Consider the following 8002-nt stretch of genomic DNA (forward strand, 5'->3'; position numbering starts at 1 on the left):
AGTTAAGTTAAAGTTAAAGGAAGTTAAAGAGTTAAGTTAAAGGAAGATGAGGAATGTTCTTTCACCCTTAAGAGACTTGGCTGAGAAGGAGAGGGGAATGAGAGTAGAAGCTGGAGTAGACAGAAGGCTTAGGGGTGAGAGGGCCTGTTTATAGGCTCAAGGCAAGTGCCAGTAGAAAGAGAATGCTTGTGGTGCCTAAGGGACCAGGGTTGACAGTCTGAGTTAGAGACTGCAAATGATGGGTCCAGAGCATGGGTGGAACCATTTCCTTATGCAGAACAGCACCTCATCCACTAAGAGAAGAAGAAGAAGAAAAAAAGATGCATGCATGTATAGATCAATTGAGAAGTAGAAGGGTAGGAAATGGAGAGTACAGTCCAATATCCTCTGTTTTCTTTGTACTATGGGAGTAAGAATGTTAGAGATGTCTTGAGAGCATTGGTAAGATATTTTACAGTCATTAAGAAGGATGCTGCTGCTGCTGCTGCTGCTAAGTCGCTTCAGTCGTGTCCGACTCTGTGCGACCCCATAGACGGCAGCCCACCAGGCTCCCCTATCCCTGGGATTCTCCAGGCAAGAACACTGGAGTGGGTTGCTATTTCCTCCTCCAATGCATGAAAGTGAAAAGGGAAAGTGAAGTCGCTCAGTCGGATGCAACCGGCACTAAATAAGATACAAAGAACTACCAGAAAGAATCCAGGTAGAAGCTGAGATTAGGACTTGGAAAGTTAGCCTGTGTGCTGCAGGCAGCAAAGGCAGATAGGTCCAGTATTAGGCTTGGTTTCATGACAATGGTGGGAGGTAACGAAGTGAGAAAGCACCGGTCATGGAAAGATTGAACTGCAAAACCACGAGACTTACCCTAGATAAGGAGGTGAAGGGAGGAGAAGTGGTTATTGTGGGGGGCGGGGTGGGGGAGTCAGGAGAAAGAAAAGAAGGAGGGTGTTTTTTAAAAGAAAAAGTCAGAAACAGTAGTCCTCAATACCAGTTTGCAGAACAGGGAGCTTGTCCAAAAAGCAGTTCTCTGGGCCCCATGTCAGAGATTTCAATTTAGTAAGTCTCAAGTACAGCCTAGTTCTTAACTGCTTTTTTCAAATGGGTAACATGTGTCATGTAACAACTGACTGGTTCAAAATTGGGAGAGGAGTATGTCAGCGCTGTATATTGTCACCCTATTTATTTAATGCTTATGCACAGCACATCATTTGAAATGTCAGGCTGGATGAGTTACAGGCTGGAATCAAGATTGCTGGGAGAAATATCAACAACCTCAGATACGCAGATGATACCACTCATGGTAGAAAGGGAAGAGGAACTGAAGAGCCTCTTGATGAGGGTGAAAGAGGAGAGTGAAAAAGCTGGCTTGAAACTCAACATTCAAAAAACTAAGATCGTGGTATCCGGTCCCATCACTTCATGGCAAACAGAAGGGGAAAAAGTGAAAGCAGTGACAGATTTTCTTTTCTTGGGCTCCAAAATCACTGAAGATGGTGACCACAGCAAGAAATTAAAAGCTATGACAAACCTAGACAGCGTATTAAAAGGCAGAGACATCACTCTGCCAATGCAGGTCCATATAGTCAAAGCTATGGTTTTTCCAGTAATCATGTACAGATGTACTTCTATTGTCATTTTCTCAGATGTCTCATTAGGGACATGAAATATATAATCATATATTTCAATATATATGATCATATATGATCTCTCTCTCTATATAATCATATATGATCTATATATATAATCTCTCTCTCTATATATATATTACAAATATGTGTGTGTTCAGTCATTAAGTCATGTCCAACTCTTTGTGCGTCACATGAACTGTAGCCCTCCAGGCTCCTCTATCCATGGAATTCTCCAGTATAGAAAACTAGAATGGGTTGCCTTTTCCTACTCCAGGGAATCTTCCCAACCCAGAAATCGAACCCTCATCTCCTGTGTCTCTGCACTGGCAGGTAGATTCTTTACCACTGTGCCTTCTTGGAAGCCCACTGTATTACAAACAACAGTATATTATACATGCTGTTTCACACTTTTTAATTGCACTTAACCATATATCATGGAGAAGGCAATGGCACCCCACTCCAGTACTCTTGCCTGGAAAATTCCATGGACGGAGGAGCCTGGTAGGCTGCAGTCCATGGGGTCACTAAGAGTTGGGCACGACTGAGCGACTTCACTTTCACTTTTCACTTTCATGCATTGGAGAAAGAAATGACAACCCACTCCAGTGTTCTTGCCTGGAGAATCCCAGGGACGGGGGAGCCTGGTGGGCTGCCATCTATGGGGTCGCACAGAGTCGGACACGACTGAAGCGACTTAGCAGCAGCAGCAGCAACCATATATCATAAAGATCCATCCATGTCAGTTCACTGAAGCTATTTCAATATCTATTGGTTGCTAAGCATTCTACTTTTTTTTTAATATCAAAAGATGGAAAACAATGGGTGTTTATATTCATTCTCTAATTCAGGGATTCCCAACACTGGAGGAGTTTTTCAACACCCTATGTATTGATGTGCCATAACTAGGAAGTCCATGTTTTTAATAGAAGATTGTGATTTGGGTGGTTCATGGACTAACCATTGCAAAACACCTGTCATGGGACTTAAGAGCATACTGAGCTTAAAAGATGAAAATACTTAGAGAAAAAGAATGAGAAAACTAGAAAAACAGGAAAGTTTCACTTTGCATTGTGATCTCTACTAATTTTTTTGAGAGATTTTATCCTGACTATACCACTCCCTTGGAACATATACACAAAATATACTCTATTTGCATAATTAGAAAATGGTTATGTAAATTAACACTTGCTGAATCCCAGTGACAATAAGCAAAACAAAAGCAAAAATCAAAACCAAACAAAACCAAGTCAAACCAAATGAACAAACAAAACTCGTAAGAAATATATTCCCATGTGGTGTCAAGGTTTCCACAAAGTTGTATAAAATCTCCAAACATAAAATCTTTTTAGTATTAGATTGTTGGGCTGCTCATTTTTGCCAGTAGAAAAAAAGCTGCAGTACTCAAACTAAATGCAGAGTCTACAACATTAAATTCCCAAGGATTCTTGAATTCTGCTTGAATTTTTTGACTTGGGGCTAGCGCTAAATAGAAAGTACCAGGCTTTGGATTGAAACACAGGTTTATCTGATTCCACACCCCACTGTCTTTCTACAACCAAATACTGCTTCCCACCAAAAAATGTTCTTGGGTACTCCTTGCTAGGGGAGCCAGACATCCAGCTTCCAGAGGTGACACCTCTCTCATTTCTGTATAACTACAGGCAGATGCTCTAGATGACACTAGTAAATACTAATCAGGTGAGCTTTACATGGGATCACCCAGTTTCATCAGTTGGCCCAATAGGTCCTGCTGGAATTGTGCTACCCTGGCTGAATCAGAATGGTAAACCAGCTCCTTAATATGGTGCAGCTAAACACATCAGACATCTGACATAAAAGAATGCTTTAATGGCAAAAGGTGGGAAATAATGCATTTGGTTTATAATTCAGGGATTTCTGGTATTCGGGTTTTTTTCCAGTATCCTATGTATGTCCCCTTCCTTTTCATTGCCCTATCCCAAAAGTGTTGTGTGTGAGTTGGGTTTTTAAATATACAACATTAGATAACCTTAGGATGACACAAAACTATAGTGAGAATTACTGAACTAGTGTCAATTAAAACATGTTCTAAAGTGCTCATCATATGGAATTGACATTAAAAAAAAAAGCCAGAGTAGATTGAGATGAAATTTCCAAGAAGGATGAGTTTCTCTTATTTTACTTACTTAGCTCCATATACAGATATTGGGATTTTATGATTCTATTTATGTAAGACTTGGAAAGGTCCGTACTCCCCTAACTCTTGCCTCAGCCACCCTTCGACTTTCATTTTCCTGATGTAATATAAAGTGGTATACAGCAAATGACTAAAAAGAGAATCAAGGAAGAATTCTAGGGCATTTCCCTTCTCTTACAAATGATCTTGACCTTTATTCCATATTTCCATTTATTATAATTTATTCCATATTTCTTCTAAACTGCTGAAATGCTTTTGATTGTTGAAGAGTTACCAACTGAAAGCTAAAACAGACTAAAGTCTTTAATTGAAAAGTCATTGCTTTCTGTGTTTATTTATTCATGTTACACTGACCAAGTGTCAATTGATCTTAACAGCTTACTACTAGGCATGGTGTGATGAGCTAAGAAGTGCCTTACCCTCAAGGAATGTAGTTTAGGTGGAGGAATATAAAGAAGCATACATTTAGGTGCTAAATGAATGGAACATATGAGTACTCTAGGCTATTCAAAAAATAATGTGTGGGTTTGAAAAAGTCATAGTGAATCTTAGTAGGCAGATGGAAGAGGAAGGTTTTCTAGATAAGGCAAGTGGCATCAGCAACAGCATAGAGGTAGACACTGATAAATCAGTGGTTTGATAAATAAAAATAAATGCATATGCTGATATTGATGTTAAAAATGTTTTATGTTGGGGAAATAACAAGAGCTAAGTTAGAGAAAACAGTAATTCAGGTTGTGGGGGACCTTGCCTGCCTGGCTAAGGAGTGTGGATTTAGTACCATAGGCACCAGAAGGGAATGCAAAGCTTCTGAGAAAAGGAGAGGCATGGGCAAAGTGAATCAGGGAGATGACTTGGTTGGTGGAATGCAGAATGGTTTTGAAGAGAGATTGGAGGCAGCAAGAGGCTATTTGGTCTGAGTTTATAACAGTACTCATCAGATTGATGGATCTGGCAATGTCTTGGAAGGATCAAGCAAGAGTAAGACTAGGAAACTAGATATGGCAAAGGGTCTAGGAGGTTCTAAGCCTGAGTGAGTGGGGAAATGTTGGTTTCACCAAGAGAAATAAATGAGAGGAGCTGGTCCAGGGTGTGTGTGGAAGAAGACATGGATACCTGCTGCATTTAGGTTGCTGGCAGGACAGGTGGCTAAGCAGATCATTGCTACTGCATAAACTGACCAGAGCTGTAGTCTGTATGCCTCCGCTCCAAGGTGGGCTTGCGGGGTGGGGGGTTGTTAGAAAATTTTGCACGCTCAGCTTTGGCCCTTCCAGGCAGGAGAGAGCATCTGCTGTCAGAGCCTTTCCAGTTCTCAAGGGGCCTATGAACTGATCAGGAAGTACAATTTTAATAGAATTAGCTGAAAGATGAGCAAATGTCAGGTGGTGGTTTGGTAGTAAGTCATTGCTGCTAACTTTGACATGTTAAGTGTCACATTATTAATGGCTTTTATGCATGCATGTCTAAGAGTGTTTAGTTCAGTTCAGTCGCTCAGTCGTGTCCGACTCTTTGAGACCCAATGAATTGCAGCACGCCAGGCCTCCCTGTCCATCACCAACTCCCAGAGTTCACCCAGACTCACGTCCATCGAGTCAGTGATGCCATCCAGCCATCTCATCCTCTGTCGTCCCCTGCTCCTCCTGCCCCCAATCCCTCCCAGCATCAGTCTTTTCCAATGAGTCAACTCTTCGCATGAGGTGGCCAAAGTACTGGAGTTTCAGCTTTAGCATCATTCCTTCCAAAGAAATCCCAGGGCTGATCTCCTTGAGAATGGACTGGTTGGATCTCCTTGCAGTCCAAGGGACTCTCAAGAGTCTTCTCCAACACCACAGTTCAAAAGCATCAATTCATCGGCGCTCAGCCTTCTTCACAGTCCAACTCTCATATCCATACATGACCATAGGAAAAACCATAGCCTTGACTAGATGAACCTTTGTTGGCAAAGTAATGTCTCTGCTTTTGAATGTGCTATCTAGGTTGGTCATAACTTTCCTTTCAAGGAGTAAGCGTCTTTTAATTTCATGGCTAAGAGTGTTAACACTTAGTAAATTAGATTCCTCAGTTTTTGTCTTGCTCTGATAGTTTATGGATATGACAGGGTTACCTTTCTGTGTCTCAGCTTCCTGTTTATAAAACTGGAAGCTTGTTGTGGCAACATTCATAAACACTTTGAAAGTTACAGGTAAAAGCACTGTAGGATTCTTTTCCCTCCCACCTCCACCCCAAAGACTGAGTCAGTCTCTGGGAAAGGTCATCCATTTCACTGAATTCTTTCAATGGCTAACTCCCTAAGTCAGTTAATTAGCATTTTTCTAAAATGCTTTTACCAGTTCAGAGATGAAAGATATAGTTTGTAACTGTCTTTTCTATCTTCTAGGCCTGCTCATCCTACTGACCCCTTTTAACTGAGTGACTAGTGCCATGTGACTCCCAATTCTAGGTGCTTGGATCAATCCTAGCCATACTGGAGGGAACCTGCCTCCTGAGAAATCTGTATGCAGGTCAAGGAGCAACAGTTAGAACCGGACATGAAACAACAGACTGGTTTCAAATTGGGAAAGGAGTACGTCAAGGCTGAAAATTGTCACCCTGCTTATTAAACTTATATGCAGAGTACATCATGTGAAATGCCGGGCTGGATGAAGCACAAGCTGGAATCAAGACTGCAGGGAGAAATATCAATAACCTCAGATATGCAGATGACACCACCCTTATGGCTCAAAGTGAAGAGGAACTGAAAAGCCTCTTGATGAAAGTGAAAGAGAAGAGTGAAAAAGCTGGCTTAAAACTCAACATTCAAAAAACGAAGATTATGGCATCTGGTCTCATCACTTCATGGCAAATAGATGGGGAAACAATGGAATTGTTTGGGTTTCCAAGCCCAATTGGATTTTTGGGCTCCAAAATCAATGCAGATGGTGACTGCAGCCATGAAATTAAAAATGCTTGCTCCTTGGAACAAAAGCTATGACCAACCTAGACGGCATATTAAAAGCAGAGACACTAATTTGCCAACAAAGGTCTGTCTAGTCAAAGCTATGGTTTTTTCAGTAGTCATGTATGGATGTGAGAGTTGGACCATAAAGAAAGCTGAGCACTGAAGAATTGGTGCTTTTGAACTGTGGTGTTGGAGAAGACTCTTGAGAGCCCCTTGGACTGCAAGGAGATCAAACTAGTCAATCCTAAAGGAAATCAGTCCTGAATATTCATTGGAAAGACTGATGCTGAAGCTCCAATACTTTGGCCAACTAATGTGAAGAACTGACTCACTGGAAAAGACCCTGATGCTGGGAAAGATTGAAGGCAGGAGGAGAAGGTGATGACAGCGGATGAGATGGTTGGATGGCATCACTGACTCGATGGCCATGAGTTTGAGCAAGTTCTGGATTTAGTGATGGACAGGGAGGCCTGGTGTGCTGCAGTCCATAGGGTTGCAAAGAGTTGGACACGACTGAGTGACTGAACTGAACCAATTAACACTCTAGAACCTCAGCATAATACAACCAGGATCAACATGAAATGCAATCCTCAGTTCTAGGTGTTAAGTTCTTCCTTCATTTCTAAGTCTTCCTCTGCCTGTCAGATCTTGCCTTTGGATACCTGTCTTGTTGCCCCAAGTCCTTGTCTTCTAAACTTGCCCTGTACCTCCTCTCAAGAATCTCAATTCTGTTTCATCAGTTCCCCAAAGGCAGAGGAATCCAGACCTGGGAGACAGCACTGAGCTTGAGGTCTTACTATAAATAATACATTTTCTTTTAAAAATTTTATTTATTTATGGCTGTGCTGGGTCTTCATTGCTGTGCAGGCTTTTCTCTAGTTCCAGGGAGAGGAGCTACTCTCTAGTTGCGGTGTCCAGGCTTCTCATTGCAGGGGCTTCTCTGGTTGAGGAACACGGGCTTTAAGGCGAGTGGGCTTCAGTAGTTGTGGCTTCTGGGCTCTAGAGCATGGGCTGAATAATTGTGGCACGATGAGCTTAGTTGCTCCGCAGTCACGTGGGATCTTCCCGGATCAGGGATCAAACCCATGTGTCCTGCATCGGCAGGAGGAGTCTGTACCACTGAGCCATCAGGGAAGCCCAACACATTTTCTTAATGCTTGCTAATTTCCCAATTTTTGTCTGTTCCTGGGTTTCCAAGGCTGCACAGCAGCTGCCCATTGGCTTACATTTTCTGTGTTGAACCATCCTGATCCTGGCTGCCTT

This window comes from Bos indicus, chromosome 10 (assembly GCF_029378745.1).
Source record: "Bos indicus isolate NIAB-ARS_2022 breed Sahiwal x Tharparkar chromosome 10, NIAB-ARS_B.indTharparkar_mat_pri_1.0, whole genome shotgun sequence".
Classification (NCBI taxonomy): domain Eukaryota; kingdom Metazoa; phylum Chordata; class Mammalia; order Artiodactyla; family Bovidae; genus Bos; species Bos indicus.